The sequence below is a fragment of the Amblyomma americanum genome, chromosome 6, assembly GCF_052857255.1.
Source record: "Amblyomma americanum isolate KBUSLIRL-KWMA chromosome 6, ASM5285725v1, whole genome shotgun sequence".
NCBI classification, from domain to species: Eukaryota; Metazoa; Arthropoda; class Arachnida; order Ixodida; family Ixodidae; genus Amblyomma; species Amblyomma americanum.
Genome location: NC_135502.1, coordinates 87,397,732 through 87,417,688, shown reverse-complemented (window position 1 = coordinate 87,417,688; position 19,957 = coordinate 87,397,732).

The window sequence follows — 19,957 nt, the reverse complement described above, 5'->3', positions numbered from 1 at the left end:
CCACGTGCAGATAGAAGTCGACAGGATAGCAAAGACGCGCTAAATACAAGGCCGATCCCGAAGGTAGTGCAATACTGGGCCAACCGGTGGCGGGAGTGAAGCATCCTTCAAACTCTCCGCCACCTTTCCAAAAATAGGTCCAACTTCCAACCTACCTAGATGCAACCGCCAAGGCCGAGATCAAATCCTGCGACTTCATGTGCAGTGACAGAGTGCTCTTACCAGCCGCGGGTGAAAAAATTGTATGTTTTCACGCCCGTTACAAACCACAGCAAGCTTACAAAGGCAAGAGCAAATATCTTTTTTTTCTATGGCTTGTTTAGCAGGTTTCCTCACCAGTTTACTTTACTGAGCGCTTTGACTTTACATGGTGACTTTATTTTCGTGCAACTGTCTTTTCTCCTTCATCTTTTTCTCCCCTCACCCCTTTCCCCCCGTGCAGGGTAGCAAAGCAGCTATTCGTCTGGTTAACATTCCTGCCTTTCCTCCTCCTCTCCTCCTCACCACTTCATCACATTATGCCATATAGTGCATTAAGAAAAGCCAATAACACGTGGCTGATTCATGATATGCCCGTTGGCCACACCATTGAAGAGTCTAAACATGAACTGGCTTGCATTGAAGTAAAAAGGAAGCAGACTCCACTCTAGTGTACTGAGTTTTAGGGGCAGGTGTGCTGTCCCAGTTTCGATGTAGATTTCGATCACAAAATGCACGAAATGCTGACTCTTGGCAATTGGGTGTATTCCCACAGCTAAGCATAGTAACCTCATGTAGTTACCAAAGGTAGGCGGCTTTTAAATATGGAGCCGGAGGCTTTGAGGTTAGTATATACAGGATATTGAGACCTGTGTTCAAACCTTCGTAAGTGCTGGAACTTCGCATGTTTTGAAGAGGGAATTTGTTTCCGTTTCGAATCACGAGTAACCGGTATTTTTAGTAGAATAAAAAACATACCAGCATCTCATCTGCATCACAAAGAAATATGCCGGGCAGAATCGTCACAATGTCTACTTCTCTCGTTTCTATGTGCTCCCGATTTCCTTACTTTGCTTAAATTCCTCGACAACGCAAGTGCCGAGATTTAGCAGTCAAGCAGAAGCAACAATTGGAAACAAAGTATTTCGAGTCATTAAGCAAATTAGGTGCCATTTTAATTTTCTCAAAAATATAAAACTGAAAAATCCGCCTTGCGGTCCATCACATTCCAGTTCTTTTTGTTCTCAATGAAAGAGAGTGTGTAGCAATATAGGTAGACTGAAATCTGTGGAATACTTTCCATGAGAACGCGTTCAAGAGAAACGTGAGTGCCCGACGGTAATAGCTCCCTCTACCCGGCCGGCTCTCTGGTTCCTCCTTTCATATTCTGAATCTTATCAGGCCAGTGACTTAGCGTTTGGAATATAAAGGTTCCAGTACATTAATACATCATGTGCAGATTTTTCACATTATAAAGTTTCCTCCTGATTGTTGCGTGACCGTTCGCTTTCCGACAATTGTTAATAATTTTGTCCGTCTCTTACTGAATATGTTGAAACCAAAGTCCTAACGTTGTTTGTGCACCTCAATTACCATGTTTTGAGTCATAACGGGAATATATGAGGACCCCATATAAACTGCATGATTGTTCAACGAGAGACAAATTTTTCCTGTGGATTGTTGGCATATGCATTCTACAAAAACGTGTGAATGGGGCAAATTTCTGTCCAGGCGCGAAAACTGACACTTTCCCAGACTGTATCACAATGGGACTGCTGTCGTTTTCTTACCTATTCCTTCTTGTTCAAAAAACGTAAAACTCAGTACTTTAAAAAACTGCACATTCATTAGTAGGACGTTCTTGCGGGATAGTTGGATCATGGTTCTAGAAATGTTAAGATTGTGCCAAAGACGAGGACAAACGCAGCAAAGACCCACAAACTTCGCACGTGATGTTTTGTGCGTTCTTGGTTGCCTATGTCCTCGTATTTTGCGGAGTTTTAATCTTTCGGCACATTCATAAGGACTTTTTTAAAGAAAGGTTTCAGGGGTCCTTCTGTTTGTTTTAACCTTGCTCTGTTGTACATATTTGGGCTGAATACTAATATTTAGTTCTGCCCGCCTGCTCGTCGGTCGTCTGTCGTCTGTCGTCTGTCGTCTGTCGTCTGTCGTCTGTCGTCTGTCGTCTGTCGTCTGTCGTCTGTCGTCTGTCGTCTGTCGTCTGTCGTCTGTCGTCTGTCGTCTGTCGTCTGTCGTCTGTCGTCGGTCGTCTGTCGTCTGTCGTCGGTCGTCGGTCGTCGGTCGTCGGTCGTCGGTCGTCGGTCGTCGGTCGTCGGTCGTCGGTCGTCGGTCGTCGGTCGTCGGTCGTCGGTCGTCGGTCGTCGGTCGTCGGTCGTCGGTCGTCGGTCGTCGGTCGTCGGTCGTCGGTCGTCGGTCGTCGGTCGTCTGTCGTCTGTCGTCGGTCGTCGGTCGTCTGTCGTCTGTCGTCGGTCGTCGGTCGTCGGTCGTCGGTCGTCGGTCGTCGGTCGTCGGTCGTCGGTCGTCGGTCGTCGGTCGTCTGTCGTCTGTCGTCTGTCGTCTGTCGTCTGTCGTCTGTCGTCGGTCGTCGGTCGTCTGTCGTCTGTCGTCTGTCGTCTGTCGTCTGTCGTCGGTCGTCTGTCGTCTGTCGTCTGTCGTCTGTCGTCTGTCGTCGGTCGTCGGTCGTCGGTCGTCGGTCGTCGGTCGTCGGTCGTCGGTCGTCGGTCGTCGGTCGTCGGTCGTCGGTCGTCGGTCGTCGGTCGTCGGTCGTCGGTCGTCGGTCGTCGGTCGTCGGTCGTCGGTCGTCGGTCGTCGGTCGTCGGTCGTCGGTCGTCGGTCGTCGGTCGTCTGTCGTCTGTCGTCTGTCGTCTGTCGTCTGTCGTCTGTCGTCTGTCGTCGGTCGTCGGTCGTCGGTCGTCGGTCGTCGGTCGTCGGTCGTCGGTCGTCGGTCGTCGGTCGTCGGTCGTCGGTCGTCGGTCGTCGGTCGTCGGTCGTCGGTCGTCGGTCGTCTGTCGTCTGTCGTCTGTCGTCTGTCGTCTGTCGTCTGTCGTCTGTCGTCTGTCGTCTGTCGTCTGTCGTCTGTCGTCGGTCGTCGGTCGTCGGTCGTCGGTCGTCGGTCGTCGGTCGTCGGTCGTCGGTCGTCGGTCGTCGGTCGTCGGTCGTCTGTCGTCTGTCGTCTGTCGTCTGTCGTCTGTCGTCTGTCGTCTGTCGTCGGTCGTCGGTCGTCGGTCGTCGGTCGTCGGTCGTCGGTCGTCGGTCGTCTGTCGTCGGTCGTCGGTCGTCGGTCGTCGGTCGTCGGTCGTCGGTCGTCGGTCGTCGGTCGTCGGTCGTCGGTCGTCGGTCGTCGGTCGTCGGTCGTCGGTCGTCGGTCGTCGGTCGTCGGTCGTCGGTCGTCGGTCGTCGGTCGTCGGTCGTCGGTCGTCGGTCGTCGGTCGTCGGTCGTCGGTCGTCGGTCGTCGGTCGTCGGTCGTCGGTCGTCGGTCGTCGGTCGTCGGTCGTCGGTCGTCGGTCGTCGGTCGTCGGTCGTCGGTCGTCTGTCGTCTGTCGTCTGTCGTCTGTCGTCTGTCGTCTGTCGTCTGTCGTCTGTCGTCTGTCGTCTGTCGTCTGTCGTCTGTCGTCTGTCGTCTGTCGTCTGTCGTCGGTCGTCGGTCGTCGGTCGTCGGTCGTCGGTCGTCGGTCGTCGGTCGTCGGTCGTCTGTCGTCTGTCGTCTGTCGTCTGTCGTCTGTCGTCTGTCGTCTGTCGTCTGTCGTCGGTCGTCGGTCGTCGGTCGTCGGTCGTCGGTCGTCGGTCGTCGGTCGTCGGTCGTCGGTCGTCGGTCGTCGGTCGTCGGTCGTCGGTCGTCGGTCGTCGGTCGTCGGTCGTCGGTCGTCGGTCGTCGGTCGTCGGTCGTCGGTCGTCGGTCGTCGGTCGTCGGTCGTCGGTCGTCGGTCGTCGGTCGTCGGTCGTCGGTCGTCGGTCGTCGGTCGTCTGTCGTCGGTCGTCTGTCGTCTGTCGTCTGTCGTCTGTCGTCTGTCGTCTGTCGTCTGTCGTCTGTCGTCAGTCGTCTGTCGTCAGTCGTCAGTCGTCAGTCGTCTGTCGTCAGTCGTCTGTCGTCTGTCGTCTGTCGTCTGTCGTCTGTCGTCTGTCGTCTGTCGTCAGTCGTCAGTCGTCAGTCGTCAGTCGTCAGTCGTCTGTCGTCTGTCGTCTGTCGTCTGTCGTCTGTCGTCTGTCGTGCAAACCAAACGTTTCCATTACTTCTTACGCAATAGTTCGGCTAATACTTAAGCCCGAAAATTATAAACACATAGGAGTTACAGAACTTCACAGGAATAAATAGAAAATAAAAGACAAATAGAAATGCCTTTATTTGAACATCAGGTGATGTTAAGAGGTGCACCAAAAAAGCCTTAGATTGGCTTGACGAACGAGTGCACCCCCTTTCTTCAGAAAATAGAATTTAAGAAATTTCAAAATCACTTTCATTTCGTTGGGCACAAGCACCAATGTAAAGATCCGAGACCGTCGAGTCAAAGGCTCGAAAAAAATTTCGCCTCAAAACATTGAAGCACCCAATGTTCGGTAGGTTATTATAATTCACTAGGCTTGTTTTTTAACCGATAAACAACTTTAATTGATGTCTTATGCTGTCTAAATTATAGTAGGGACCAGTGTTTCGTGCCTTTTACTGATTGCAATGCTTTCCATTAGTTATTCTGACAAACGTTACTCAGAAATTATGCTTTTCAAGGTGCGATGTTTCGCGCACAGATCACCCGATCTTTAGACTCACTAAACAAAGTTATGAACCCAACAGAGAAGATAAAATTAAAAATTTATTACTCACCTTTTATTTGTGCATTTATCACAGCTTACTTGCATGGGGTATACAAAGACCACGACAAACAAGGAAAAAGTCTGCACTTTAAAGAACAGAGTCATTCATGCTATAGCAAATCTTCATTTTATTGAGTGCACGTCCGTTCTTTTTTCAGATATAACTTTCAACAATTTAGAAAAATAACACCAAGAAAATAGCTATCCATAATAAAAATCTAGTTACACTATTTAGAGTTTGTTTTGTTTAAACAAACGTATTCTTGAGAAACAATCCGTCATTTCACTCTCGGCTTCTTATTTCCAGCCTCACAATTACAAAGTTTATGTGTCCCGTACAAATTACGGCTTTCAAAAGCTCACCTATCACACACCGAATTTATTCAACTTTTACCGCGGCGTTCTAGGTTTAGCGCTTTAAAATACCACACAAAAGACATTTCAAAATGAGGCTCACGCTATGCTGTCTTTCCAGCGGAACTAAGCACAGCCCAACTTTGTGCTTGCCTGCATTCGTTGCATTCTCTCTTCTTGTGTTACTTGCTTTGCTTCATATATGTGTAGTTCGATTCTGAGACGTCTTCTATGTTTTTTTTTTACTCCAGATGGCATCTGGGCGGAATTATCGAAATGCTGCTGCATGCTGTTGAATGTCTTCGTCTAGGACGACAGGCCCTCGAAAAGTGCTTTTTAACACCTTTGGCTAGTACGTCCTAGGGCTTTTGTGTTGCATGAGCCCAAATAAACAATATTAATCTCCTCCAAATGTTCTACATAAGACCGATGCGGACAGACTACGAGGATGAAATTTGGTTCAACATGTCGATTATTCCTTTCGATGTAGACATGGATTCGATGCAGGTTATAAGAGGAATCACAATTTGGGCTAGCTCCCAAGCTCTCTTTCACAAGGCCGATGTATGTATTTGTGGACCTACCCCGACACGAACGGTGCACATTGGATCTTGAGCGGCCAAATAATTTGTACTTCTGCAATAACGGGAAACCTAGGAAGCCCATATGCCATAGTACAGCCCACAGTGAGTTTTTGACGGCAGCTCATGACTCATTCTTTGATCGATATTTAATCGAGCAGATTTGGCCAGACCACCTTTATTTCCCGAGTCGGACCTGAGGCAGTGTGATCTCACAGCAGAGAGCCCGTGTTAGGCCTAGCGCGTGCAGCCTATGCGTGGCCAAGGTGAGGCCCATGCAGCCTGGACCATGCAGCGAACTCATAAATTTGGAAAAGTTAAAAGCTTAAGGACTAAACTTAGGCTATTGCATCCTGGTAGAGTAGCAGCGGTATTTTTGAGTGCGCTGTCATCATTCTGCGCCATTCAGAAGTCTGTCGGAGCCGCGAAGAATATTTTCGGTAATGAAAGAAAAGAACTGAAAACATCTTATGTATATCACCTAAATATTAACATATGAACGTGTATCATAGACCTCAGGCGATTAAAAGAATGCAGACACGCGGGTCTGTTCAGCCCCGCGTTCAGCCCCACGGCCGCCGATTTAAGAACAACAGCGCTTTCGTGTGGGAAGCTACGTTTGGTCTTGCCGAGGCTTTTCAATTATGAAGCCCGCATCTCCGCTCAGTATGCCCTATCGGGCGCACCCTATCGTGCATCAGACGCAGAAAAAGCCGGCAGCGTCCTTCAATTCAGCCGGAAGAGAAGCGACGCTATTGGAGGCCGGGAACGGGAAGCTGGCAACAAAGAAAGAACCAGCGGAGTGTGGCCTGCGGTCATGGTTTAGTTTCACCGACTTCGCTTGAAAGAGCGCAACAAGAAATTTTCGCGGTCCCCTCTACACTTCAGTTGTAACAGGTGCGTTTGTTGGTTGCTGGATTTATGTAAAAGCACTGAGTTCCACCTAATCACGCGGCTCTTCAGCCTGCGTATCCCCTCTTCCTACTCTTCGCGATGAGTGATGCACTGTTGCTACATGATTTACCAGTTAACATCCGTTAACACCCGTTCGCTCAATTCGGTTTCCTTAAGTAACAACATTGAAATATTACTCAGAACGGCGCATATAGCATGATTAACAGCGAAGCTCACAGCGTATGATATTTTCGACGTGGTCAATCCTCTTTCACAGTAAATCTTTTTAAGAAATGTTCACAAACTGCAAGTTACGAGTATTGTATTTTATCACTGTATATTTTTTAAAAGCCTCACTTCTAAATTGGCCACAATAACTTCTATTGACGCCTAGCAACAAATCGTATGTTGATACTGAAGCCATAGCCAGAAACGCATATTAAATTAGTGGTTCTGCAGCTTTCCGACCTTTGAGTTCTATACTTATTCCTTACACCTCTGGGTAACTGTCCTGTCAGCGAAAACCAGACGTAAGCCAACGCAACGATACTCATTGTCCGCACAGTAAGGAAAGGAGTGGCTACATCCGTGCCATGAATGCTTACGATATACACTTTTTTCGCCGGACCATAGACATTGTTTGGTGTGAAAAACCCGCTAAACACTAACAAAAACTACAACTGGAATGGGGTGTAGCGCTTTTTTCACACGAAACGTGCAACCAACTAGCCCACATTGCTTCCTTGCCTAGACATTGTGTTACAAAAAAAGGTCCACAATTGCAGACAATAAATATTATAACGAGAGCCGTCAATGGGAGCCCACCCTGTGCCGTCGTGTGATTGAAGCACGTTGCAGGTTTTCGCGCCACTCCAAGGCAATCCAAGGTGGTTCAAGCCGATCCATGCAGATGCATGAAGACAAGATAGAAAAAAATAGAAATAACCAAGAAGATTAAAGCAGAGAACAAGTCTAGAGAAGGGAGAGAGGAAAAATGGGGTAATAACTGAGGGACAGCACGGGTACGAAGCTCAAGTTAGTTTCCATTTCAACTACTTCAGCACACCTGGCGACTGGAGGAGGACTCTTGTTTGAAATCTAATAAATGCTGCCCATGCAAGTCCCGCGACAGGCTGCGGCGATGGTCCAATTTTATAAAGCATCGGAAAGCGAGGCTTCTCTGTTTGCACTGGCGGTTGATGAGGCTTTTTTCTGTTGTGTACCGTTGCTAACAAAACGATACAATACTCCAGTCTGCTTTCCTACGGTAGCTAAGGATTGAACTTGCTCTAACGTCTCGATTCGCTGGACTGCGGTATGTATACGAAGTTTTCGACTGCTTAGGAAGCCGTCTTTGAGAGAGAAACGGACATGACGGCTCTCGACAACTAATTTATCTATGAAATCGCCTGATTAAGCCAGTGATTAGGCGCTAAAAATCGCTGCGAATTCGGTTTTCTATTTGGAGTGACGAATATTCTAAGCAAACCTTAATGCGCATACAGCTATCTGAGAGCATTCAAATTTATGTTTTTTATGCTTTCCTTGTTGCTTTTTTAGTTTTCTGTCAGCCGCCTTTCTATATCTTGCAGAATATTGTAATGAATAGGGTGCGAACAAATCAGGATTCAACAAATGATTGTTAGAATAGCCTCCTCAACAGCTATTACACAATATCAACTAGAAATCATCTCTTGCTTCTATAAATGTAAAGCAGCACAATACCGGGCACAGAATAACGGAAATAGCAACATTATAACATGATAAGCATTGTAAGGCTAGAAAAAGTAATGAGATTAACTCGCATCAGATTACAACGCAAGAGCAACGCGGACTTGTGGCTACAGCAGAATGAAATGCGAGAGACAACTACTTTTAAGTGAATACATTGCGCTAAAGCTTTGTATCTGATGATGACCGTAATCTTTAGGTGTACAAACCACAGAATTTAGGCCGAAGAGAAGGAAAGATCTTTCAAAAGAAATACTAAAATTCTGGTAATTTTTTGATACCGATTACGGTTCCTATTATGTAGCATACGCCACTTAGCCGCCGCGGCTGGGATGTTATCTCACGGCCATCTTGGGCTCTGCAGGTAAATGTCATCGACCCTAAGCCGGTAGTGCTATAGCAGCAAGTTAAACACCGCGCTTTCACATGTGAGCAGTGATAAATGCAGGAAACAGAAGCACAAATTAAACTACACTTTCCGCAGTCACAGAGCCTGGCGTGTACATGTTCTTTTAATGATACATTCTTGTCTAGTTCCTTCATAATAAAATCAACGAAAACTAGGGCCTACATATTTTCTCCGCAGTATTCTCCGCAGAGGACTCAGAACATCTATTGCAAGAACAAACTACGGCAGGCAACATACAGACTTCCAGATAACTTTATTGTTGAATCACGTTTATGAGTTAGTAAATTTAACAATCAAATGACCAAATATTTTCTACAAACCCTATTGCTCAATCAAGACGTTGAACTGATAATTTTGCGCTTTTCCTTTTGATTTGCTGTGCCTGAATATGTAAGTTAGTATTACTGACTTTCTTTTGTAATGTCCTCTATAACGGCATGTTTGACTTGGAATATAATTATAGTCGGATGTTTTGCCATTGCAAAGCAATAAGCAATATTATATTAGGCTTTATATGACCAAAAATTGTATTTCTGAATTGTTGTTATCGAATGCTCTTTTAACATGTCTCTTTAGCTTTCACTCCGGCTTTCTGTAACGGAAAAGAACAAATAAATAAAAGGAGAAAAAACCGCTCTAGTTGAAGATAATGTCAAAACGTGTGTATACACATATCGCTCCCAGAGAGACGTCTGGGATGCTACTTGCCGGTGTGGCTGGTAGCATCTGCGGCATACGCTTAGTAAAACGAACTGCCGGATACCCCCGAGGCAAGGAGACACAACACAGCTAAACAGAAAAAGCCTGCAGCTCATGAATTTTTGTTTAAGCCTCATTACGGCCTATTAGGGATTCACCAGAAACCTCGATCAGACCCATCATCCACACTACCCTGTGACTAATCTTGTTGCCAGAATACAGAACCGTTCAGGGGTAAAAAAAATAAAGACTCAAAAGAAAAGAAGGGCGAAGTTGTCGCAGTAGCTTTTGCTCCGGGTTTGCTGCGAAAACCTAAAAAGGAAGGACGCTCTTCCTCGCCTACTACTCCTAATTGGATGTACACGACAAAGCCTGATCAAAGGCAATTACGGAGACCGCCATTCCTCCTACAAATTTTTCAGTTCGAATGCTCACAAAGTCACAAAGCAAAGGAACCCGAATTAAAGATGAAGCAAACAAGAAGAGCAACAGACACTTTTAGATATTTTAACCTGAGAACGAATGCAAAGTAAGCGAAGGGAATAGCAACATTGAGAACTTAATGTGATCACCTCTGTCTGTCTCAACGTAAGGTAATCCGCACGCGAAGGCACTCGAAGACAGAAGGTTAGAGAGCCGTCGCCGGAGCTCAGCTGGTGGAGCACAGCACGCGATGTACGGAGGCCGTGCATTCGGATCGCCCCGGGCGTCATGTGATTGTCTTATCTTTTGTTTTATAATGAACATTTTTCGGGCAAGTGTTGGCACTAATAATTTCTCATTTCTGACGGTACAAGGGGAAAAAAATTTTCCCCGATGCTTTCCTTGCTTTCAATGACAGGCTTATTCCCTCATATATACCAGGTGTCCCAGCTAAAGGTAACCATGCTTTTAAACAACACGGAATGTGCTAGCCGCATGAGACCAACTGAGGGTTATTTAAATTCGCGTGACCTTGTCTGCAGTATTTTTTCGTTCTTCAAAGTTAATTATTAGTTGAGTCTAATTAGCTAAATTTTAATTATTGTACTGAGGAAAAAGTCTTAATGTAAACGTTGTACACCGTTTAAAAAACCGCTAGCAGCGATGTTTCCATCAAGGTACGATTTGCGTACCTTCACTTATTGGCCTGAAAAGAAAGCTATCACTTGACCAGCTGCTGGGTCACATCTCTGCCCCAATGTGCACGCAAAGACTCATCGGGGATAGCACTTCAGTAAAAAGGGATGTCTTGGGATGTTTAAAGGGCACTATTTTCATGTAGACGCTTTTTTATTGTGCGAGCTAGAGTCTAAGGCTGAAAAAAAATACGTTGACGGTATCTTAGCGCAATTGTTGCAGTCAACTGTTTTTCAAAGTGATCTACAACTTTTACCTCGACACTTTGTTTCTCAGTTCAACAATTAAAAAGTTAGATAATTACACTTAACTAAATAATTAACTCTGAAGAACGAACAAATCCTGAAGACTAGGTCACGCGACTCTAAACAACCCTAAGCTGGTTTCACGCGGCTAGGACATTCCGTGTTTTTTTTAAACGCTAGCTAGGACACCCGGTATATAGAGATGTTGCAAGGAAGACTAATTAATTTTCAAAGACAGGCTTTTTTAGGTAAAAATAGGGCTTTTTCAGCACAATATTGCACTGTTGGTGGAAACCTGAAAAATGGTGATTCGTGTCAACCAGTAAGGTAGTTAACTATTGTCTAAAAACTAACGTTATTGCCCTTGGCGCTGTGGCTCAACAATTTTTTTTTTCTTTTTGACTAGTTAGTTGCACAGGAAAGGTTGCGATGCCTTCATGCTTTTCGAAAGCGCATGTATTTTGGCATGATGTAGCTAAATTTTGTCGATCCACAGCGCTGAGGATAATCGCGTTTTCGAAATTCTAAACACTGATATGGTTATTACTAACGACTGGCTGCAAATTTTTAATTGCAACCATGTCCTAACTCTAATAGTTAAAAAGTTAATTATTAAAAATGAAATGCCCAGATTATTACTTAAAACGGTTCATTGGTTTTCTAGTGTTGTCAGGTACCTAAAAAAAATCGAAGGGCAAACGATGTGCTGTTTTCAAATTGATTGCATACGCGAGTTTTTCACTCAATTTTTTTTCAAACTATTATTGCAATCGTCTGCAGGTGTTTTGATAACTACCCATAGAGAAAAATCACACTCAATCAGTCATAAATAATTTAATCGCACCGAGTCTGAGCTATGACATAGCGGCTTCATAAATTTCGCACTGATTAGCTTTTCACACTTATATGTTATCGAATCAGGAAGAAAGCGGAGTAGAAATGAGCCGCCGTTATAAAAAGGGCGTGCCCGGCACGCAGCACATACATCTTTTTAATTGCCGAACAGCATTCGCATTGAACTAAAGTGCAAAAAAAATCAGGTTTCATGGCTTCGCTTTCTTTCGTAATAACCTTTTCAGTTGTTTTTTTTCTTTTTATTACTCGACGTTTTGTTTTTTACATCAGGCAGCTACCTGCCCTTTAATCTAACTTCCTTCATCAGACCGCAGCCTGGCTTCGCTTCCCCATCTTGCAGAGAAGGAGCACCTCCACATGAAAGAAGCACGACTTCCGGGCGCGCCTCTGCGTAGTGTCCACCTTTTGTGTCGCGCTTGTAAGGCGCCGCGCGTGTTAACGAGCTCGTTAAGGGCGGCTTGCGGTAACGAACACGGCAACCCCGTGTGCCCCAACGCTCCGAATGAGGCGGGGTCAAGGGGCACTAGCTCTACTCAGGACGCAGCTTTTTAAGGGACAGTTTGCGCAACACTTTGCCCCGTAGAGAAGGTACGTACTACTAATTGTGCTGTGACTTTTTGTCGCACCAGCAGCAGACGGCACACAACTGCGATCATCGGCACGTTGTTTTCTGATCATATATAAACACAGCGAAGTATAGTATGAATGTACTGCCGCGAGCAATTTGAGACGGACTAAACTTCTTGCAGACAATTCCGAATTTTTTTGGTAATTGCTCCACTAAATGTGAGAATGGCTTTTGGACATGTTACGCCAAGAGAAATATTAGTCAGAACACAGAAAAAAAAAAACTTGCCTTACATTATTATAGAGTAATCAACGAATGAATCCTCACACCAACCCGCCGTGGTGGCTCAGTGGTTATGGCGCTTGACTGCTGACCCGAAAGACGCGGGTTCGATCCCGGCCGTGGCGGCTGAATTTCTATGGAGGCGAAATTCTAGAGGCCCGTGTACTGTGCGATGTCAGTGCACGTTAAAAAACCACAGGTGGTCGAAATTTCCGGAGCCCTTAACAACGACGTCCCTCATAGCCTGAGTCGCTTTGGGACGTTAAGCCCCATAAACCATAGTCCAATCCTCAAAATTATTTCTCGCACATATTGCTCTCCACTCTGCGAGCTCACACTCAACATTTTGCTCTACGGCAGTTTCAGTGTGGAAGCATCCAGTTCCCTTTTTTTACAGCTTCTGGAATACAGGTCGGCGGGCGCCACTACAGTGGCTGCGTAAAACGAGAGCGACGTAGTCAATCGTTTCACATCCGAAAAAGTGCCCACATCAGTTTATTGTCGCCAGTCCTTGCAGATGCGAGTTCCCCGTTCACTGTTTATTTATTGCGTTAAGTTGTTAGTTGTGACGTCTATGTCATGTTGTAATGCATCCGTGGAGCCTTTCCATGTTTTCTGTTCATTGCACTTCCTGCCTTGCCTGTCTCAGTTTCGTAACCGGTACATGTGAATCAAGCGTTCCTAATTTTAACAGTTGCTGAGGTATGGGCTCGATTCGAAGTTTGACATACTCCAATCGTTGAGGTGCGCTTCCCGAAACCAACGCAAAGAATCAGGTGAGAAAGCATCCAAATTGGAGCACAGAAGAGAGGAGCAGAAAGGCCCGAACGCGTCTCATTTCAATCGAGCTGTGCATCTTTCCTGCACCTGAAACGGTTGTCCTCTCTGCTTTGTATGTTCTTTTCTTCTTTAGTCATTGCCTGCACACTCATTTGAAAAGGTCTTGATTTGCGCCATGAAAAGCAGAGCTGTCGGTATTTTACATGCGCTGAGCGCTTCCTTCTTTGAATGAACTGGGCAGCCGAGCGCAGACAATGCCGGAAAACGCCTTCTCAGCCCCCACTTGTTTAATTCTGGATGAAGCGTTGCCCTTGTTCTCCGAAATGCGGGAGGCTTTTTGCTGCTATCGTTATGCTCTCTACTGTGTACTTGCTTGCTTTTCTTCATGCAATGAAATTGCGTACCGACGTTAACAGCTTGATAAAATGAGGGTGTTGCAACTATTGCGAGACAGCGCGGCCCTTTAAGGCGCGTTTTATTGTACGCGGTGTATTGACCTTGCGCAAAAGCGGTACAACTATAGCGCTGCTTCATAACCAAAAGAAGGATGATAAGTCTGGAAGTTATTTGCGGGGACGTCGTTAAGGACTGCTTTTTATGCCCCGAGTACGAGATACCGCCGCCTAGCTATTGCCATGTAGCCATGACAAGCAGGCAGGAATAGGGCGGCAGGCTTACAAACACTGCGGAATGAAATGTTTTGTTCGGAAAGGAATGTACGTGCAGCGAAATGTATACAATTAAACGCTGGCGATATTTACACGCACACTGGGTGGTCAATGGGATAAGAACCGCTGCAACTGTCGACAAACGTTTGTATAAACATGGCTGGAAACTTTCCAGATAGGCAGCTGACATCAATGCAAATAGCCCCGGGCAACGCAGCATCGACCAGGTGGGATAGCGGTGCTTTAGATACAGTGTCTGGGAACCTCTATAGAAGTTGTGAAGTTACTGTCTTGTTTGATAAACTTTTTCGGCTTACCTTACCAGCGTGCGAGCAGTGCAACTGCAATACGAGAGAACGCAGTGTGCGCGGATGTCATTGAACTTCATTGCTTTTTGCTCGAATCTTGCCATGCCAATGGAAAGGAAGTGTTGTCATCTTTACGTTTTGCTCCCATCTTGCCTTGAGAATGGAACGGAAGCGTTGCCATCTTTGGAGATCAAAAGCATCAAGGATGTTATTTGCCGAATAAAATCCGAAAAACAAGTTTTTTTACCCTAAAGCTGCAATGTACACAGTGCTTCGCAAGACCTTGTTCGGGATCCTCGTAGAAGATTAGTGCAGTATATACCTTACTAAGCTCCTATCCGGTGGACAACCTCTATTAGTGGAAGACACATACGAATCAAGCAGACCAACCTATGACAGTGTTAACCAATTGAGAATGCTACTTTTTATTTCCACCCTCCTTTCCCGCCCCAATAAGCACTACTCAAACACAATATTATACTCCTCTGCGCTTTCCCTAATTTCAATGAGCTCCTTATCCTTTTATTCTTGTGTGCTGAGCAAGCGGGGAGGGGACAATTTCCTTATCCCTGTTCGTTTGCTGATTTTCCTTTCTCTTCCATTTAATACCTCGAGAACACACTGGCTAAGAAAGAAAAATGGGTATTACATGGTATAGGTTAGCTCAAAGAAGGGATGTTCTTTGCATGCAATAAGGCCTTGGCGATCACAAAGCCTAATCACGAGTAACTGTAAGATTGTTTCTCTGACGGATGAAGGGCACGTGATCGCGCCTTTATAATGCTTAAGGTCGTTCCACTGTCTAGCCAAGTGGAGGCATAGAACACGAACGTTTACTGTAGTCCGAATGGCATCGGCTTATTGTAGCGCCTCCCTTGCTATCCGAGCGAAGTATGTCATTTGCCCTCTTTTTGCACTCTTTTTAAGCTAAAGCTCATTCCCGGCATTTCCTTTAAATTGTGCGGATATCTTTTTAATATTCTTCTTTATCGTGCCTGCAAGGTGAGCAGAAACTTAGGATGAGCAGTTGCTACCATCAAGGCCAGGCACAGCGGTCTGTGCTGCTTGCGTAGAGCACGCCTCCCAGCTCGCGTGTGCGGCCACTCCTGGTCACGCACTGGGGCCGTGACTGGACAGCGAGATAGCAGAGCCAGAACGCCTACACTGCAACTGTCGGACGGCGTCACTCACTCCCCATCGCCGAAGGTTGTGATGTACGCTTGGAGTACGCAGGTCACGCGTCGCTCCGTCGTGGTGTCTGACAACGGCGCCATTGTGCACGGTAGAGGAGACTGGCGGTGAAGTGCGTCCCGTCTTTTGCTCCTATCTCGAATTTCGCCGCGTTGCGCTGTGGTCTGGCAGTTTCAGAAGACAGATGACACATGTTCCCTATGATGCCCGAACGCTGGACAGAAAGGGTACGCTTCTCGGCGTACCCGGCAGCGAACACAATACAAAAAGGTGGATATGCACGGGTTTTGTGAAGCACTTGTTCTGCTGGTAATGCCGAAGGCAGGAGGAGGTAGATGGAGAGAAGTTTCAGGTATAATAATTTTTGCAGCATAAGACCAACAAGTGCAGGTAGTTGGCATGGTCCAAAAGAATCAAAGCGTCACTTTGCGCGCATTAAAAAACCAGAAAATCGGTTGACGCTTTTTGACCGTGTTGGTTGTTCATATACCTTACGAGCAGCGCAAAAACAGAGAGTGACAAGGAAGCATAGGAACACGAGCTCTGTGTTTATGTTCCTGTCTTGTTGAGTTGCTCGTGTTCTTTCTTGTAACGCTCTGCCTTCGCAACATTTCGAGGAAAAAAATTCGGATAGAAAGAATTGGATCGAAGAGCTAACGATGCAATAGTTAGTTGCTATTGTATGCAACATCTACGAAGGGAAGCCCTTCAACTTACAGGTACAAAACTTGCACAACGTGTAAAGCTCTCCGGTTAGGATACCTATGGAGGGTTGTATCTTTGTTAGGATAAAGAACTTAGAGTATCACTGGGCATTACTTTCCTGGCCTCCCACCACATCCATGTCAAATGTGTTGCTCAGCGGCGCTCTGAAACATCGTTCAGAGCTGTTAATGTCGCTAAATGTGCGAGGCGCTCGTAAGAACAAATACACCGAGTGTTATTAATGGGAACTTGTTATAACACCACACACAATGCTGTTCTCTGCTCGAGATGTATTTCTTCTGCTTTATGACATGATTAAAACTCCGCAGTTTTGTCCGGCATTCTGCGAGATTGTTTTAATTGTCTGCACTTCTTTAGGGCTCCACTAAATTGAGTTGCATTTGGTTAGTTTTGCTTTGGACCGCCGAAAGCGATGACATTTGAAAAAAGACCGAACGGACACAGTTGAGAAAAAATACAGGGCGTAGAAAGAAAAAAAAAACGAGAAAACGACTATGCCTTGCCGTTTGCCGTACTGATTTAACGACCGTTGAGCCCATGGAGGAACACCGTAAAACTGAGTTTATAAAACAGGCCCTTTTTTCATAACAGTTTTGAAAAAAAGTTCATGACACGATAAGACAAGTAGACTCAGTTAATACCAATCGTGGACCAATGCTTGTTTGCACACAACTGCTTTCGATGCGGCGTAGCCGGGGATTTATGCAGCACGCCAGCATGTGATACGGTCCCCTCCGACCGGCGCAGCAACAAAATCAGCCGGTGCATTCTCTGAGCACCTCAGCTATATGACTGGACGCGGAGCGAAGGTATCGGAAAGCTAATACGGCATTTCCGAAGGCAAGCCTTCTTTGGGTGAAACTGCATGGCCATAGCCCAGTCGGATGAATTATTCAGATCCTTCCACTACTAAACGGAGATTTTGCTCCTGTTTCTACGGTATTCGCCGAGGAACGTTACCATTGATAGAGAGAAAAAAAGAAAACTTGCCTAAGAAAGAAACAAAAAACGATGGGTGTAATGGAACTATGTATCACCTCTTCTGAATTGCAACCGCACGCTACGAATACCAACGAGGTTACACAGACTTCCCAAGTAAACTAAAGCTCAGAGAAGTTTCGGTCTCTTCACAGCCCGCGCTCCATTTTTATTTTAATAGTATTCGCCAGACATGCGTCAGCGATGGTGTAAAGTGTGCTGGCGTTGATGACGAACTCAATCACGCTATTAACTTTTGTGCATCCGCTAATTATCTCTCCTATGAACTCATCACAAATTTCGCCCTTTGCTTATCGTTCAGTGTGTTATGTGCAAATAGTAACCATCAATGATTTCTTCCGACCAGTGCTTAAAGCAAAGAGGCACGATACACTGTCAGCAGATAAGGTTAGTATTGTGCTCTCTAGTATTCATACAGGCAACAAGCATATGCAGGTGACGATTCAGGGAAACAATGTCTGATTCAAAAAGGCCCTAAAACAGGTGAGATCACTTCGCAAAGTGGTATTTAAAAAAGAGTATTTTAATTAAGCTAATCATGCAAACCTGCGATACGGCGGCCCAGGCACTCGCCAAGCACGTGACCAGCTTGCATACAACACAGGCTTCGTTAGATGGGAAGATAAAACTGTAGGTGTGTCAGTTTTGTCGACGTTACAGAGGACGAGCAACCGATTACGATTAGTTCATCTGAAATGTCACCGATTTCAGTGGTGAGTTCATCCCATGGAAAGTACCTGAAGAGTTGCCGAGAAGCAATCAATTACTACCACGTAACCTTTCATTACTCGCTTATAAGCAGCGCACGAGCATACACGGAAGAGAACAAGCTGATGCGGCCTGTGGTATAGTTTTTCTTTTAAAGCGATATTTATTGCCTCGGGACATAAAGTGGGTATGTAATGATGGTTATAGAAAAAGGACTGTTAAATGAATGAAGAGAGGATGGCCGATCTAATCAAGTCGAGGAGTGAGCGATGATGCGGTCCTTGCGTCCTAGCGCTGTAGGTAGGATTGGTCGATGAGGGACCCGCTGCCGCGTGGTGCTGAATTCCCCTCGGCATCAGCGCCGAGCAGACCCACCTAAGGTGGCGTACATTGGGTTCAGTATTGCGGGATTTGCAGATTGGACACCCCAGGGTGGGGATATGTCTCCAAATCAGAAAATATAAAAAGTAGTCTCGCTCTCAAATTCGACGGCCTTTAGTTTCAAATTTGACGACCTTTCGTTTCTCAAAATATTGTCCCTTGAAATCAAATATGAAAAAAATTACCTAATTTCAGTTAATCAATCTTTTAGTTAAGCAATATCACTTCCTATCGTGGGCAAAATTAGGAGACCTCCGTCCAGGTTCTGATCCGTGCCAATTGGCGTAGAGGCGCCACCCGACAAAGCGCTTCTAGTGTCGAGACCGGTCGAGACAAACGCAGTGGGCCCTTCTCTAAGCCAAAAATGCTTTGTCTTCTGGCGCCCCCAAGCACAGGAGCACGAATAATAACTTTGAACGGGCGGTCTATAACTTTTGCCCATGATGGTGCATAATATCCGCCTTTCTGCGTAATCTTTAAGGTCGACCGCACCGATGACCACATACTTCTTATTGTTTTTAAAGTGAAAATCTGTAAACGTTAGAAAAGTTCGCCTGGTAATAATAAGCGCTGAAGACAAATCTGACACTCGTGCAGGAACGAATACGGAGCGCGGCTAATCGAGTGGGAACGTAACAAGATAACGTGCGGTACAACAGATGCAAACGAAGCGCTCCAATTCAAAAAACAACTGCTTCGCTTTCCAGCCTCATCATGCGTGGAGAAGTGACAGCGACCAGACAAACAAGCACCACTTGGCCAAACGAAGCCAATCGGTGGAGTGTCCGCGTCTTGGTGAACCTTCGTGTCATCCTGTATTGCCAGTGCAAAAGCCTGGAAGTTTTCCATTCTACTGATTGCTCCGACGTGGACGGTAACAGTGACAGTGACAGCGTTTACACCGGAATATTACGTTATAGTTGTAAGAACGCACCACCTTCCGAACCTTCTACTCTCGCATGTATTAATTCTCGCAGTTCCTCTTAGTGCAGTTGATCCTCACATGTCCCCCCCCTCCTGAAATCTCTGGATAGCTGGGCTGCAGGTTTTGTTCCTCAAGCACGACACTTCGATTCAAATACTTTCAGTTGCAAGCTGTCGCTAGCCTTCTGTCCTTCTCATGTCCTTGTTTCTCTCGCGCTAAGCTCCCCTCCAAATAATGTCTTACTAGGCCAAAAATTCCACTCTGCTTATTTCAAAGCTTCAGTAAAAAGTTCATAAAACGCTCTTTATCTCGAAGTTTTGCTTCCAGCTATCGAATGGACTGCGATTCAGTTATTTCGCGATGACTTCTTTTTGCCACACCCTGCAGTCTTTCCTCGACATGGTCACGATAACAAAATAAAACGCATAACGTGTCGTTCATCGCTTTACGCGAAATCATTCATTCCTTGCACCATAATGGACTGGAACAACCTGCCATCACACATAGCTACTGAGCTTAACTTTCAATCCTTTCAACATTCATTAAAGGAAACCACGGACTAATATATTTTGTAATTTGGGTTTAATATATGCATTATAGAATTACTGAGTACTTTATTTTGCGTTGTTTGTTGTTTTATTTGTGTACTTTAATAGCTTTATTTCATACTTCGTCATTACATGCATCATTTTTTTTTTATCTCGAGTGCCTTTGCCGTACTTTT